The following is an 18,068-nucleotide window of genomic DNA, read 5'->3' as shown; positions in this document are numbered from 1 at the left end:
CTAAAACTAAACCTTCTGATACTGTAAAATAATCTGTTTCACCTACCTCCCCTTCTCCAATAACTAAACCTACTGATACTGTAAAATAATCTGTTTCACCTACCTCCCCTTCTCCTGTAACTAAACCTTCTGATACTGTAAAATCATCTGTTTCACCAACCTCCCCTTCTCCTGTAACTAAACCTTCTAATACTATAAAATAATCTGTTTCATCTACCGCCCCTTCTCCTATAACTAAACCTTCTGATACTGTAAAATAACCTGTTTCAGCTACCTCCCCTTCTCCTATAACTAAACCTTCTTATACTGTAAAATAATCTGTTTCAGCTACCTCCCCTTCTCCTATAACTGAACCTTCTGATACTGTAAAATAATCTGTTTCAATTACCTCCCCTTCTCCTATAACTATAGCGTCTGATACCGTAAATAATCTGTTCAGGTACCTCCCCTTCTCTTATAATTAAACCTTCTGCTACTGTAAAATAATCTGTTTCAGCTACCTCCCCTTCTCCTATAATTGAACCTTCTGATACTGTAAAATAATCTATTTCACCTACCTGTAACAAAACTAGGAACCGTAACTAGTAAAATTGAGTGGGTGAAAGCGCTCAGTTTTGTCTATCTGGATGTCCATTAAACCTTTTTTTGTACTCGTGGCGTGTTGTTACTTTCAATTTTACTAGTTACGGTTCCTAGTTTTGTTACTGTTAGTTCAAGACAACCTGTTTTTCGTGTGCTGGAGAGTGGCTAGTGGACATACCTTACGTGGAGTAAAACCAACCTTATGGAGCAGTTACTTCAGCAACAGCTGATTATCACCCAAAAACTTTTAGCCTGTGTCCGAGAAAAATGTTCTGTTGTACGTGACAATGACATTTTAACTGATGTTAATACAAACGTCTCACTTTCGGAAAGTGAGGAACGTTTATTTACCTTACATTCTACCCCTGGAACTTCGAGGGTTAACCCAACAGCCAGCAATGGTCCAAAAGATTTCATTGGCGTGGATACAGTGCGCGCTACAAGCGGAAGTGATGGGCACGTATTCAGCAAGCCGAATCAACATTCGAACGCTGGAGAGGGTTTTAATGTCGGATGGAGAAAAGTAACAGTGATTCCTGGAATAAACGAAGTGCTTACAGCACCAAACTTTGGACAAATATATCATGGTCACGACACAGGTACATTAAACCAACAGTTTAAAGACTTTGAAAGAACTTTACGTAAATTTAAAACCTTACAAATGGATAACGTATTTTTGGAACGGTCTTTAGAACTAAACCATGTACCAAAAGGGCTTAGAATTTTTAAAGTCCCGTTTGGTTTTGAAAAAAACAGTGACATTTTTGAAGAACTAATTAAATTGTTTGATGACACAGGTAAAAATTTGATACGGCTAATCATTAAAAATAATAATGTTAAGTTAGCGCAATTGAGTGAAACCTTAACTGTACTTGATAAAAGTATAAGAAATGATTTACTGTATGAGAGTAACAAGTTTAAGTTAGATAACATTTTAATTGACATTAACAAATATGTTAGTAAAGGTTTGGACAACAAAAATGAAAAGTTGTTGAGAGATACTAATGACTATTCAAGCAACCGGGCATACGCACATTTTAATGATTATAAGAGATGTATGAATGCTGTAAAATATGTTGGGAAAAGTACTGTGCATGCTTCTAACTATAAAAAAGGTTTTGAAGATGTTGTCACAGCCAATCATAATGATGAAATGCAACATATTGATAATAGTGAATACAACAGTTTTGAAGAACCTTTTTTAGAAGAACAGACAGTACGCAGATCGGAATGCCTCAAAGGGCGTTACCAGGATCAGCACCAGAATTATTATTACCAAACACATTACAGGAATGGCAGATTCAGGCAAACCTAGCACCTCTATGTATTAACATTGAGAATGTATTAAATGCTAGTTCAGTGACAAACAATACAATAATTGCTAATCAAATGATTTCTGAAGAAGCTGTTAATACACAAGGAGAACTAAAATTTTCAAGGACTGCCAAAGACAGTTTGTTGTTTTTTTCTGATTTTAGTAACACAGTTAATGTTAGTGTGAACACACTCAATTCAAGTGTAAATTCATTAAGAATATTACAGGACAGTACTGAAATGAATTTAGATAATTTAGAATCTTTAGAGTGTGATATTACTAGAGAAGGTAATTTCTCAGTGTATAACTTCACAGAAAAGAAGCTGGACAATAATTTTATTTCACTTTTTAAAAAAGGTTTCAAATTTGTTCCAAGTTTTAAGCCGGATTTGGGGCTTATTTTGTTGAATCTAAAAGCTTACGTGAGATTACTTAATCTGCAAATGTATTTTAAGGGTAAATTAAATAGTTCCAATTTTGATAGGGGGCTTAGTTTGAAGAGAAGTAGTACCTTTATCCCACCAAACAACCAGATTATTTATCTTTTCGAAATGTTTTGTGAATGGCAACTGAGAAAGGCATGGAAAGAAACACACTTTTTAGAATACAATCTAACTGAGGCAGAAAGATTTTGTTTAAAAGAACTAGCAGTAAGTAATGATTATAGGGTGATGAAGCCTGATAAAGGGGGAGGCGTGGTTATTATGAAAACAGTGGATTACACAAATAAAATTTGTAATATGCTAGGTGATGAAAGTACATATACACCAGTCTCTAAATATGACATTATTAAAGCATATTCTAAGGTAGACTGGTTGTTATATGAATTATTAATGGACGGAGATATTTCACAAGCAGAATATGACTACGTCAGTTGATTTTCCTGTCACACCTAGCATATTTGGAATACCTAAAATACATAAGAGTGTAACTAATCCTCCCTTTAGACCGATTGTGGCTGCAAAACGTTCAAAATTAGAAGCAATTGCACATTACATAGATATAGCATGTAAAAATGTAATTAAGAATATAAAACAGATTCTTAAAGATTCCTGGCATTGTTTATCTATGCTTAAAGAACATAAAACACCAAATTTAAATGAATTGTATTTGATAACCAATGATGTTATTAATTTATTTTCAATTATTCCTTTAAAAGAAGGACTTGAATTGTTTGAAAGAAGTTTAGTATATTTTGGTGGGATGACTACGTCCAGGGTTAAGACCTTAGTTAAATTGATGGAAATGGTCTTGGAAAATAATTTTTTTAAACACGGTGGTGAGCATTACAAACAAAGCTCAGGAGTGGCTATGGGGGCGAGATGTGCCCCCATATATGCTAACTTGGTACTGGCAATGTGGGAAAAAGAATACGTGTTAGAAAGTAAATACATGTCAAGTATTGATTTTTATGTAAGGTTCTTGGACGATATCCTACTTTTTTGGAAAGGTGACATCGATGAATTTAAAGAATTTATGGTACATTTAAATAATACCACACCTTTTCTAAAATTTACCTTTCAAATAAAGAAGGATTCATGTGAATACTTGGATATTAAGTTATACAAAAATGGTGATTGTTTAGAGTCAAACATTTATAGAAAATTGACCTTCTCAAATTCATATTTGCATTATAAAAGTTGTCACCCTGCATTTCAGAAAAGAAATTTGGTCAAGGGACAAATGATTAGACTGTCTAGGATGATTACTGACGATGACAAGTTTAATATGGAAATATATATTTTACATCAGATGTTTGTTGAGAGAGATTATCCACATGATTTGTTGGTAAATGTTAGAAAAGAAATTACTACAAGGAGGTATTTGGATTACAAGCCCATTTTGAAATATGGGTTACCTGATCAAAATAATAAAGAAATTGAAAATACCAACAAGTTTAAATCAATGATACTACCTTACAGTGAGTACACTCCCACTTTTACAAACATTATTAGGGAAGTATGGGATAAGGTTTTTGTGAAAGAGACTGAAATTATACAGGTTTTGGGAAGTTTCCCTAATGTAGTTTTTAGTAGAGGTAAAAACTTAAAAAATTATTTTGAAGGGAAAACTTTATATAGGGAGTCAAAAATGAAGACATGTGGATTTTGCAGATGGTGTAGATATATTATGGATGGTACAAACTTAGTAGTAAAGGGACACAACAGAAGTATAAGATGTCCAGGACATGTAAATTGTAATACTAAGTTAGTTATCTATGTTGCGACCTGTTTATCCTGTCAAGCTTTTTACATTGGTAAGAATATAAGAAGGTTAAAGGACAGGATAGGGGAGTACATTAGGGACATTAAAAACAAGAAAGAAACTAACTCTTTGTACATGCATAGTTCAAATTGTCAAGATTTTAAAAAGTTTTTGTTCTTTGTTATTGACAGGATCCCCCAAAATATGGAAAAAGAGGGTGATATTAATGCTTTATTAGAGTACAAAGAGTGTTTATGGCAATTAAGGTTAAACGCCTGTAGTAAGCCAGGTATCAACGAAAACATCTCAATAGTTAGTTATTTAAAATTAAATTCATATAACATTTAATACGAAGTAGTATTAATAATTATTTTAAACAAGTTATTCATATAGTATTTAAATTAGATTTTATATATACATAAACACACATTTATTAAGATAATAAAATTTTTGGGTATGGAGTAATATTGGTATTTATATTAGTAAGTTAATATGTATATTTATATATATATTTTTACTCATATATTTATTTATATTTATTTATACACTATAAAACTTGTTCTGATATTTACACAATTTAATTTATATTATACATTTTTATATGTAGTTATAAGGAGTATTTCATTGTTTACAAGTATTTAATTCAATGTATAAGTGTTCTACAGTAGTTGTTGTATGTATTATTATTGTATATCATTTATTTATGTGACTACATTTAAAGTGGAGTTTTTTTATGTGAATACTGAATGTTTGGTTTTTAAATATGTCCGGTTGCTTTAGAAGAAATAGAATACAATTCAATTCAATTTAATTTATTTAATTAATTTCAACCAAAGTATCAATCAATTTCATTGTTGTTTATTAATTGTTGAGACTATATTAATCAGCTGTTTTTTGTAATTAATTTAACTCTGAAGAAACCCGTATGTGAGCGGGTGAAAGCGCTCAGTTTTGTCTATCTGGATGTCCATTAAACCTTCTTTTGTACTCGTGGCGTGTTGTTACTTTCAATTTTACTATTTCACCTACCTCCCCTTCTCCTATAACTAAACCTTTTAATACTGTAAAACAACATTTTTCAGTTAACTCCCATTCTCCTATAACTAAACTTTCTGATACTTTAAATAATCTGTTTCACCTACCTCCCCTTCTCCTATAACTAAACCTTCTGATACTGTAAAACAATCTGTTTCAGCTACCTCCCCTTCCACTATAACTAAACCTTCTGATACTGTAAAATAATCTGTTTCAGCTAATTCCCCTTCTCCTATAACCAAACCTTCTGATACTGTAAAACAATCTGTTTCAGCTACCTCCCCTTCCACTATAACTAAACCTTCTGATACTGCAATATAATCTGTTTCAGCTACCTCCCCTTCTCCTACAACTAAATCTTATGATACTGTAAAATTATCTGTTTCAGCTACCTCCCTTTCTCCTATAACCAAACCTTCTCGTAATGTAATATAAAATATTTCATCTACCTCGCATTCTCCTATAACTGAACCTTCTGATTTTGTAAAATAATCAATTTCAACTACCTCCCCTTCTCCTATAACTAAACCTTCTGATACTGTAAAACAATCTGTTCAGCTACCCCCCCTTCCCCTATAATTAAACCTTCTGATACTGTAAAATAATCTGTTTCAGCTACCTCCCCTTTTCCTATACCTAAAACTTCTAATACTGTAAAATAATCTGTTTCAGCTACCTCCCCTTCTCCTATAACTAAATCTTCTGATACTGTAAAATAATGTGTATCACCTACCTCCCCTTCTCCTATAACTAAACCTTCTGATACTGTAAAATAATTTGTTTCCGCAGGCTCCCCTTCTCCTATAACAAAAACCTTCTGATACTGTAAATAATCTGTATCACCAAACTCACCTTCTCCTATAACTAAACTTTCTGATACTGTCAAATAATCTGTTTCAGCTAAATCCCCTTCTCATAAAACTAAACCTTCTGATACGGTAAAATAATCTGTTTCACTTACCTCCCCTTCTTGTATAACTAAACCTTCTGATACTGTAAAATAATCTGTTTCAGCTACCTCCCCTTCTGCTATAACTAAACCTTCTGATACGTTAAATAATCTATTTCAGCTACCTCCCCTTCTCCTATAACTAAACCTTATGATACTGTAAAATAATCTGTTTCAGCTACCTCCCCTTTTCCTATAACTTAACCTTCTGATACTGTCAAATAATCTGTTTAAGCTACCTCCCCTTCCCCTATAACTAAACCTTCTGATACTGTCAAATAGCTGTTTAAGGTACCTCCCCTTCCCCTATAAATAAACCTTCTCATACTGTAAAATTATCTGTTTCAGCAACCTCCCTTTCTCCTATAACCAAACCTTCCCTTATTGTAAAATAATCAGTTTCGGCTACCTCCCCTTCCCCTATAACTAAACCTTTTAATATTGTAAAATAATATGTTTCAGCTAACTCCCATTCACTTATAACTGAACCTTCTGATACTGTAAAATAATCTGTTTCAGCTTCCTCCCCTTCTCCTATAACTAAACCTTTTAATACTGTAAAACAACATTTTTCAGTTAACTCCCATTCTTCTATAACTAAACTTTCTGATACTTTAAATAATCTGTTTCACCTACCTCCCCTTCACTTATAACTGAAACTTCTGATACTGTAAAATAATCTGTTTCAGCTACCTCCCCTTCTCCTATAACTGAACCTTCTTATACTGTAAAATAATCTGTTTCACCTACCTCCCCTTCTCCTATAACCAAACCTTCTGATACTGTAAAACAATCTGTTTCAACTACCTCCCATTCTACTACAACTAAATGTTATGATACTGTAAAATTATGTGTTTCAGCTACCTCCCTTTCTCCTATAACCAAACCTTCTCATAATGTAATATAAAATGTTTCATCTACCTCGCATTCTCCTACAACTGAACCTTCTGATTTTGTAAAATAATCAACTTCAACTACCTCCCCTTCTCCTATAACTAAACCTTCTGATACTGTAAAACAATCTGTTCAGCTACCCCCCCTTCCCCTATAACTAAACCTTCTGATACTGTAAAATAATCTGTTTCAGCTACCTCCCCTTCTCCTATAACTAAAACTTCTGATACTGTAAAATAATGTTTCAGCTCCCTCCCCTCCTCCAATAACAACCTTCTGATACTGTAAAATAATCTGTTTCAGCTACCTCCCATTCTCCTACAACTAAACCTTCTGATACTGTAAAATAATCTGTTTCATCTACCGCCCCTTCTCCTATAAATAAACCTATTGATAATGTAAAATAATCTGTTTCACCTACCTCCCCTTCTCCTATAACAAAATCCTTCTGATACTGTAAATAATCTGTATCACCAAACTGATATTCGCCTATAACTTCACTTTCTGATACTGTCAAATAATCTGTTTCATCTAAATCCCCTTCTCATAAAACTAAACCTTCTGATACGGTAAAATATTCTGTTTCACTTACCCCCCCCTCTAGTATAACTAAACCTTCTGATACTGTAAAATAATATGTTTCAGTTACCTCCCTTTTTCCATTAACTAAACCTTCTGATACGTTAAATAATCTGTTTCAGCTACCTCCCCTTCTCCTATAACTAAACCTTATGACACTGTAAAATAGTCTCTTTCAGCTACCTCCCCTTTTCCTATAACTTAACCTTCTGATACTGTCAAATAATCTGTTTAAGCTACCTCCCCTTCCCCTATAACTAAACCTTCTGATACTGTAAAATAATCTGTTTCAGCAACCTCCCTTTCTCCTATAACCAAACCTTCTCTTATTGTAAAATAATCTGTTTCGGCTACCTCCCCTTCTCCTATAACTAAACCTTTTAATACTGTAAAATAATATGTTTCAGCTACCTCCCGTTCTCCTATAACTAAACCCTCTGATACTGTAAAATAATCAATTTCAACTACCTCCCCTTCTCCTATAACTAAACCTTCTGATACTGTAAAACAATCTGTTCAGATACCACCCCTTCCCCTATAACTATACCTTCTGATACTGTAAAATAATCTGTTTCACCTACCTCCCATTCTCTTACAACTAAACCTTCTGAAACTGTAAAATAATGTTTCAACTACCTCCCCGTCTCCTATAACTAAACCTTCTGATACTGTAAAATAATCTGCTTCACCAATCTCCCCCTCTCCTTTAACTAAATCTTCTGATATTGTAAAATAATTTGTTTCAACTACCTCCCCTTCTCCTATAACTAAACCATCTGATACTGTAAAATAATCTGTTTCGGCTACCTCACCTTCCCCTATAACTAACTCTTCTGATACTGTAATATAATCTGTTTCAGCTACCTCCACTTTTGTTATAATTAAACCTTCTGATACTGTAAAATAATCTGTTTCAGCTACCTCCCCTTCTCCTATAACTAAATTATCTGATACTGTAAAATAATTTGTTTCGGCTACCTCCCCTTCCCCTATAACTAAATCTTCTGATACTGTAATATAATCTGTTTCAGCTACCTCCACTTCTCTTATAATTAAACCTTCTGATACTGTAAAATAATCTGTTTCAGCTACCTCCCCTTCTCCTATAACTAAACCATCTGATACTGTAAAATAATTTGTTTCGGCTACCTCACCTTCCCCTATAACTAACTCTTCTGATACTGTAATATAATCTGTTTCAGCTACCTCCACTTTTGTTATAATTAAACCTTCTGATACTGTAAAATAATCTGTTTCATCTACCTCCCCTTCTCCTATAACTAAACCTTCTGATACTGTAAAATAATCTGTTTCACCTACCTCCCCTTCTCCTATATGAGAACCTTCTGATAATGTAATGTAATCTGTTTCAGCTATCTCCCCTTCTCCTATAAGAAAACCTTCTGATACTGTTAAAAAATATGTTTCAACTACCTCCCCTTCTCCTATAACTAAACCTAATCATACAAAAAAATAATCTATTTCAGCTACATCCCCTTCTACTAGAACTAAACCTTCTGATACTGAAAAACAATCTGTTTTAGCTACCTCCCCTTCTCTTATAACTAAACCTTCTGATACTGTAAAATAATCTGTTTCACCTACCTCCCCTTCTCCAATAACTAAACCTTCTGATACTCTAAAATAATCTTTCACCTACCTCCCCTTCACCTATAACTAAACCTTCTGATATTGTAAAATAATGTTTCACCTACCTCCCTGTCTCCTATAACTAAACCTTCTGATACTGTAAAATAATCTGCTTAAGCAATCTCCCCCTCTCCTTTAACTAAACCTTCTGATACTGTAAAATAATTTGTTTCAACTACCTCCCCTTCTCCTATAACTAAACCTTCTGATACTGTAACATAATCTGTTTCAGCTACCTCCCCTTCTCCTATAACTAAAACTTCTGATACTGCAAAATAATCTGTTTCAGCTTGCTCCCCTTCTCCTATAACTAAACCGTCTGATAATGTAAAATAATTTGTTTCGGCTACCTCCCCTTCCCCTATAACTCAATCTTTTGATACTGTAAAATAATCTGTCTCAGTTACCTCCCCTTCTCCTATAACTAAACCTTCTCATACTATAAAATAATCTGTTTCAGCTACCTCCCTTTCTCCTATAACTAAACCTTCTGATACTGTAAAATAATCTGTTTCCACTACCTCCCCTTTTCCTATAACTAAACCTTCTGATACTGTAAAATAATCTGTTTCAGCTACATCCACTTCTCCTATATCTAAACCTTCTGATACTGTAAAATAATATCTTTCACCTACCTCCCCTTCTCCTATAACTAAACCTTCTGATTCTGTAAAATAATATATTTCATCTACCTCTCCTTCTCCTATAACTAAACCTTCTTATTCTGTAAAATAATGTGTTTCAGCTACCTGCCCTTCTCCTATAACTGAATATTCTGATATTGCAAAATAATATGTTTCACCTACCTCCCCTTCTGCTATAAATAAACCTTCTGATACTGCAAAATAATCTGTTTCCGCAACCTCCCCTCCTCCTATAATTAAACCTTCTGATACTGTAAAATAATCTGTTTCAGCTACCTCCCATTCTCCTACAACTAAACCTTCTGATACTGTAAAATAATGTTTCACCTACCTCCCCTTCTCTTATAACTAAACCTTCTGATACTGTAAAATAATCTGTTTCAGCTACCTCCCCTTCTCCTATAACTAAACCTTCTGATACTGTAATATAATCTGTTTCAGCTACCACCCGTCTCCTATAACTAAACCTTCTGATACTGTAAAATAATCTGTTTCAGCAATTCCCCCCTCTCCTTTAATTAATTCTTCTGATACTGTAAAATAATATGTTTCAGTTACCTCCCCTTCTCCTATAACTAAACCTTCTTATACAGCAAAATAATCTGTTTCAGCTACCTCCCCTTCCCCTATAACTACACCTTCTGATACTGTAAAATAATCTATTTCAGCTACCTCCCCTTCTCCTATAACTAAACCTTCTGATACTGTAAAATAACCTGTTTCACCTACCTCCCCTTCTCCAATAACTAAACCTTCTGATACTCTAAAATAATCTGTTTCACCTACCTCCCCTTCACCTATAGCTAAACCTTCTGATATTGTAAAATAATGTTTCACCTACCTCCCTGTCTCCTATAACTAAACCTTCTGATACTGTAAAATAATCTGCTTAAGCAATCTCCCCCTCTCCTTTAACTAAACCTTCTGATACTGTAAAATAATTTGTTTCAACTACCTCCCCTTCTCCTATAACTAAAACTTCTGATACTGCAAAATAATCTGTTTCAGCTTGCTCCCCTTCTCCTATAACGAAACCGTCTGATAATGTAAAATAATTTGTTTCGGCTACCTCCCCTTCCCCTATAACTCAATCTTTTGATACTGTAAAATAATCTGTTTCAGTTACCTCCCCTTCTCCTATAACTAAACCTTCTCATACTATAAAATAATCTGTTTCAGCTACCTCCCCTTCTCCTATAACTAAACCTTCTGATACTGTAAAATAATCTGTTTCCACTACCTCCCCTTCTCCTATAACTAAACCTTCTGATACTGTAAAATAATCTGTTTCAGCTACATCCACTTCTCCTATATCTAAACCTTCTGATACTGTAAAATAATATCTTTCACCTACCTCCCCTTCTCCTATAACTAAACCTTCTGATTCTGTAAAATAATATATTTCATCTACCTCTCCTTCTCCTATAACTAAACCTTCTTATTCTGTAAAATAATGTTTCAGCTACCTGCCCTTCTCCTATAACTGAACATTCTGATATTGTAAAATAATATGTTTCACCTTCCTCCCCTTCTGCTATAAATAAACCTTCTGATACTGCAAAATAATTTGTTTCCGCAACCTCCCCTCCTCCTATAATTAAACCTTCTGATACTGTAAAATAATCTGTTTCACCTACCTCCCATTCTCTTACAACTAAACCTTCTGATACTGTAAAATAATGTTTCACCTACCTCCCCTTCTCTTATAACTAAACCTTCTGATACTGTAAATTAATCTGTTTCACCTACCTCCCCTTCTCCTATAACTAAACCTTCTGATACTGTAAAATAATCTGTTTCAGCTACATCCCGTTCTCCTATAACTAAACCTCCTGATATTGTAAAATAATCTGTTTCAGCTTCCTCCCCTTCTCCTATAACTGAACCTTCTGATACTGTAAAATAATCTGTTTCACCTACCTCCCCTTCTCCTATAACTGAACCTTCTGATACTGTAAAATAATCTGTTTCTCTTACCTCCCCTTCTGCTATAAATAAACCTTCTGATACTGAAAAATAATCTGTTTCACCTACCTCCCTTTTCCTATAACTAAACCTTCTTATACTGTAAAATAATATGTTTCAGCTACCTCCCCTTCCCCTATAACTAAACCCTCTGATACTGTAAAATAATCTGTTTCATCTACCTCCCCTTCTATAACTAAACCTTCTGATACTGTTAAATAATCTGGTTCAGCTACCACCCCTTCTCCTATAACTAAACCTTCTGATACTATAAAATAATCTGTTTCAGCAACCTCCCCTTCTCCTATAAATAAATCTTCTGATACTGTAAAATAATCTGTTTCAGCTACCCCCCCCTTCTCCTATAACTAAACCTTCTTATACTGAAAAATAATCTGTTTCAGCTTCCTCCCCTTCTCCTATAACTAAACCTTCTGATATTGTAAAATAATCTGTTTCCGCTACCTCCCCTTCTCCTATTACTAAACCTTCTGATACTGTAAAATACTCAGTTTCAGCTACACCCCCTTCTCGTATAACTAAACCTTCTGATACTGTAAAATAATCTGTTTCAGCTACCTCCCCTTTTCCTATAACTTAACCTTCTGATACTGTCAAATAATCTGTTTAAGCTACCTCCCCTTCCCCTATAACTAAACCTTCTGATACTGTAAAATAATCTGTTTCAGCTACCTCCCCTTCTCCTATAACTAAACCTTCTGATACTGTAAAATAATCTGTTTCAGCTTCCTCCCCTTCTCCTATAACTAAGCCTTCTGATACTGTAAAATTATCTGTTTCAGCTTCCTCCCCTTCTCCTATAACTAAACCTTCTGATACTGTAAAATAATCTGTTTCAGCTACCTCCCCTTCTCCTATAACTAAACCTTCTGATACTGTAAAATAATCTGTTTCAGCTTCCTCCCATTCTCCTATAACTAAACCTTCTGATACTGTAAAATAATCTGTTTCAGCTTCCTCCCTTTCTCCTATAACTAAACCTTCTGATACTGTAAAATAATCTGTTTCAGCTACCTCCCTTCTCCTATAACTAAACCTTCTGATACTGTAAAATAATCTGTTTCAGCTACCTCCCCTTCCCTTATAACTAAACCTTCTGATACTGTAAAATAATCTTTCAGCTTCCTCCCTTTCTCCTATAACTAAACCTTCTGATACTGTAAAATAATTTGTTTCAGCTACCTCCCCTTCTCCTATAACTAAACCTTCTGATACTGTAAAATAATCTGTTTCACCTACCTCTACTTCTCCTATAACTAAATCTTCTGATACTGTAAAATAATCTGTTTCAGCTACCTCCCCTTCTCCTATAACTAAACCTTCTGATACTGTAAAATAATCTGTTTCAGCTACCTCCCCTTCTCCTATAACTAAATCTTCTGATACTGTAAAATAATCTGTTTCAGCTACCTCCCCTTCTCCTATAACTAAACCTTCTGATACTGAAAAATAATCTGTTTCACCTACCTCCCCCTCCCCTATAACTAAACCTCCTGATATTGTAAAGCAATCTGTTTCAGCTTCCTCCCCTTCTCCTTTAACTAAACCTTTTAATACTGTAAAATAATCTGTTTCACCTACCTCCCCTTCCCCTATAACTAAACCTCCTGATATTGTAAAGCAATCTGTTTCAGCTTCCTCCCCTTCTCCTATAACTAAACCTTCTGATACTGAAAAATAATCTGTTTCATCTACCTCCCCTTCCCCTATAACTAAACCTCCTGATATTGTAAAGCAATCTGTTTCAGCTTCCTCCCCTTCTCCTATAACTAAACCTTTTAATACTGTAAAATAATGGGCAGGATTCACGAAGCCTCCATGTAAGAGATAGCAAGTCTTACACGGAGGCTGCACTTAAATGGGGTGATGTCAGCATGCCATGCATATTCATGAGGGAATGCTGAATCACACCCTAGGTTAACACGGTCTGTTTAGCAAAGTAGGGGCCGTGTCCTCACGGCGAGTCCTGCAAAGGGACACGCCCCCAGAAGAATCACCGTCCCGAAAGGAAACTCCACGAGCGAGTCCGCGGAAATGTCAAGAAACACAACACCACACATGCCCCCACAGACTATAAACCCAACTGAAATGTAAAATGTAAAAATGAACAGTAATTTCAAAAATGTTTGCCCATAATTGAGCTCGTTTGCGCGGGTGTGCCCTTCGCTCAGCCACAGTTAGCAGTCATTGAAAAAGCATATAAGATCTAAATATGCAAATTAAGCCAAGTAGCAATAGTGTAGCGGTAGAGACGTCGGCCAAAGAGGAGATAGTCACGGTTCGAGCCCCAACAACATCATTTTTTATTTTTAGTGAAATAAGCACAAAACAATCCCCTGACATATATGTGTATATATATATATATATATATATATATATATATATATATATATATATATATAAAACTATAATTTAAGTAAAATGTAATGAAATGGGCCATGTTTTTATGAAGAAATCTGACACAATAAAAAAAATATTTTATAAGTGCCCATAGCTGAGCAGCGCTCTAACAAGCTGAGTATATTTGCCCGTAGGTGACCAGTGGTTTAACAGGTGCAATATGAGTGCCGGAGTTTAGCAGCACTTTAACATGCTGAAACTGTGTGCCCGTAGTCGCGCAACATTTCTCATAGTGTAATATGCGTGCTCATAGCCAAATAATGTGTTAACCAGCCTAACCCGTTTGCGCGGAGCGCACAGCATGCCAACCGGCTTACCGGCGGGCAATGTTGAGCAACCTGTATCAAAGCCGCTTTTAAACAGGCACACCTCCTAGCCTGTCTAGACAAGAGTAAAATAAAAAAAAAGCAATGCCGAGGCTCGAACCCATGATACTATGCATCATAGTCAATGTACTCAACCACTAAGCCATGACAGCTGTACTGAAAAATGCAGTATTAGCATATATATAGGAATGAATGGAAATAGAAGCATGACAAAGCAGGTTTTTTTAAGCTGATACAATTCCAAAATGGCCAATCACAGATAAGTGTGGGAAAAACGGCATATATAAGCCCCATAAGCGGGAATAAACAGCATAACTGATTGTGGAACCTATTTGCAGTCAGGATGGCAGGTGTAGGAGAGGGTAGTCGCTTCCGAGCACAGAGGTGGGGTGTTGAGGAGTCCAAATACATGGTTTGGCTCCTCGTCCATGGTCATGAGGCTCAACTCATGCAGGACCAGGTTTTATGGGGAGCGTACAAGGCAGAGGCGTGGAACCGGTTGGCACGTGATCTCACCAGTGCCACAGGCATACCAAGGACTGGTGAACAGGTCCTTCACCACCATGCGGACCTGAAGAGATGAAAGCAGGACCAACTGAACTGTTGGATCCAGGAGGCCCGGCAAATGCCCAACACCCCACTACTGAGTAAGTATCCATGTAATTATGTATGTAAGGAATTATCCTAGCTGATATTATGGAGATGTATGTTCCAATATTACTTCATTTATATTACAGCTGCAGGTGTGCGTTCTGTGAATCGGCGAGCCTATGGTGATAGGCTGGAGCAGTTGCGCCACCAGGCAGGTTAGTAATTATTTTTCTGTAAAACCTGCTGCCATCAATCAACACTAGACTGGAGGGGCTCCTCCTAAGTGTTGTGGCTCCAGCCCAACAACAACAACATCTGCACACATGTGTAATGATGGAGGCTGGAGCCACCCAGCAGGAAGACTTGGAGCGTGCAGGTAACATGCCATATCTATAGTTGACTGTTCTCTACACTGGTAGTTTATGCATGTGTGAGGTGTGTACTGTGTTTGTAGCTGTTATCCTGGTAATTACTGTGCAAGAGTGATATTCTCAACATCAGCAGTAGACCTGTGAAAGCCAACTGTTGTACTACTGAACTGTATCATACTCACAGTATCAATGGCACAGTTGTGCCCACTGACAATAAATGTCTTATTTGTGCAGGTCCCTCTGGTGTAACAGCAAGGCAGCCAATCCATGCTGGTGAGTGTGTAATAACAATCCTTTAATACTAATGATAATAATAGTAATAATACCCTCAAATGGTATTGCTATGTGTTTGATTGCAGGTGTGTTTGTGTCTGTGTGTTTGAATCTCATGTATTGAGATGTGTACATGTGTGTATGTGTGAATGTGTGTATGTGTGCATGTGTGCATGTGCCCTTGTGCATCTGTGGTAACATTGTGTACACATTGTAAACTGTGTTTCCTGTCTTCCTCTCACAGGTTCTGGTGTTGCTCTGGTGGTATGCAGCAGGGAACCTGAATCCGCTGCTGGGGATAGTGATAATGATGATACCTGTGTAATGGCACAGGGAGGTGTGCCAGGGTCCACTGTTGGTCAGCCAATCGACAGTACACAGCTGTCAACACCATCAATGTGCACAGTCATCCTGCCAATACATCCATTGTCACCAATGTCCCTAGGTGATGGACAGGCTACAGTGGGCATTGACCAGGGTAATGTGATATCAGTGGCACATGCATCCACTCACAGCAGCCATGGCCAGATTCCTGACATGGTAGCACACAGGCAGATGTCCAGGGGTTCTCGTGGGAGCATCCATGGCCATACTGCCCCTGTCAGACATGCCCACAGAGGTCTTTCAACCTCAGCTATGTTCCAGGCTGTAATGCAGGCACAGTCACCTATGGAATGGTACACCAGACAGGGTCTGAGGGAGCTGAGAGCACATCGCACTGGTATGAATGACAATATGCATGACGTTGCGGCTGCCATCCGTAATTTCACCGAGGTCATTGACAGACGTTGTGGGGACACATTAGATCTGTTCCACAACTACATGTCCATGAGCCAGGGCAATGCAGGACGGTTGAGGCGTCGATATGGATGTATGCCAGCAACAGCAGCAGCTGGCAGTCGTCACGGACGACAACAAACCCGCGGCCGCTCCCATAGTGCCAGTACCAGCCCCAGCAATGCTGGGTCTGTGCTGTCATCAGACCGCCCCAGAAGACCACATGCACGTGGATCTGGACAGTCCCAGCAGGGACATATCTCCAGTCATCAACCAACTGCTTCTGATGACAGTACCCAGTCTGGCTTAGTACCTGATACTGTCCGCAGCACCCCTGCCAGGCAGAGGTACCATGTCCATGGCCAGAGACAGTGATCTGTATGACCTGGCAGGTACAGTCTGTGGCTGTTCACAAACACCCGTATATGGCAGCCACGAGGTGGAACTGTGTGCATGCATACACACATGCATAATGCTAACACCCAGGCTAACACATACACGCACACACTGCATCAACATTGCCCCATCTTGTACGCTTGTCCCTCACTAACACACACACAAATACATGTTGATTGGTTGTATCAGTGGCAGACTCAGGAATACCAAGTACACACCCTGTGCATATGATGAAACTCTACCACCTCCTGCAATTTGTAACAGTGATGCAGGAACAGGTTAACATAGTGCTGATGCACAGGGTGACTACAGACAAGTGTAGTAATATTATCATGTTGTCAACAGTACAGTGTAATGATATCATTGTGGGTATATCCCAGCATGCCTGATGCATTAACAGTATGATTGTCATTGTATTGTTTGGTACACCCCTATTAATTACCATAGTGTAATGTCTGCACATCTTTGTATTCTGGTGGTAAGGCTGAAAACACAAACCCACCTACATTGGTAGCACAGGGGATAAGAAAATGGAAGTAATGATACACAAAGCAGGACATGTAAACACAAGGCCACCTATAGGTAGCACAGGGGATAAGAAAATGGAAGTAATGATACTCAATGATGGACATGTAAACACAAGGCCACTTACATAGGTAGCACAGGGGATATGAAAATGGAAGTAATGATACTCAATGATGGACATGTAAACAAGGCCACCTACATAGGTAGCACAGGGGATAAGAAAATGGAAGTAATGATACTCAATGCCAGACATGTAAACACAAGGCCACCTACATAGGTAGCACAGGGGATAAGAAAATGGAAGTCATGATACTCAATGATGGACATGTAAACACAAGGCCACCTACATAGGTAGCACAGGGGATAAGAAAATGAAAGTAATGATACTCAATGATGGACATGTAAACACAAGGCCACCTACATAGGTAGCACAGGGATAAGAAAATGGAAGTAATGATACTCAATGATGGACATGTAAACACAAGGCCACCTACATAGGTAGCACAGGGGATAAGAAAATGGAAGTAATGATACTCAATGATGGACATGTAAACACAAGGCCACCTACAT

The sequence above is a fragment of the Protopterus annectens genome, chromosome 3.part1 (genome assembly GCF_019279795.1).
Source record: "Protopterus annectens isolate FY-2018-M chromosome 3.part1, PAN1.0, whole genome shotgun sequence".
Classification (NCBI taxonomy): domain Eukaryota; kingdom Metazoa; phylum Chordata; order Ceratodontiformes; family Protopteridae; genus Protopterus; species Protopterus annectens.
The sequence above is the reverse complement of the archived record's forward strand: the minus strand, read 5'-3'. Positions refer to the sequence as shown.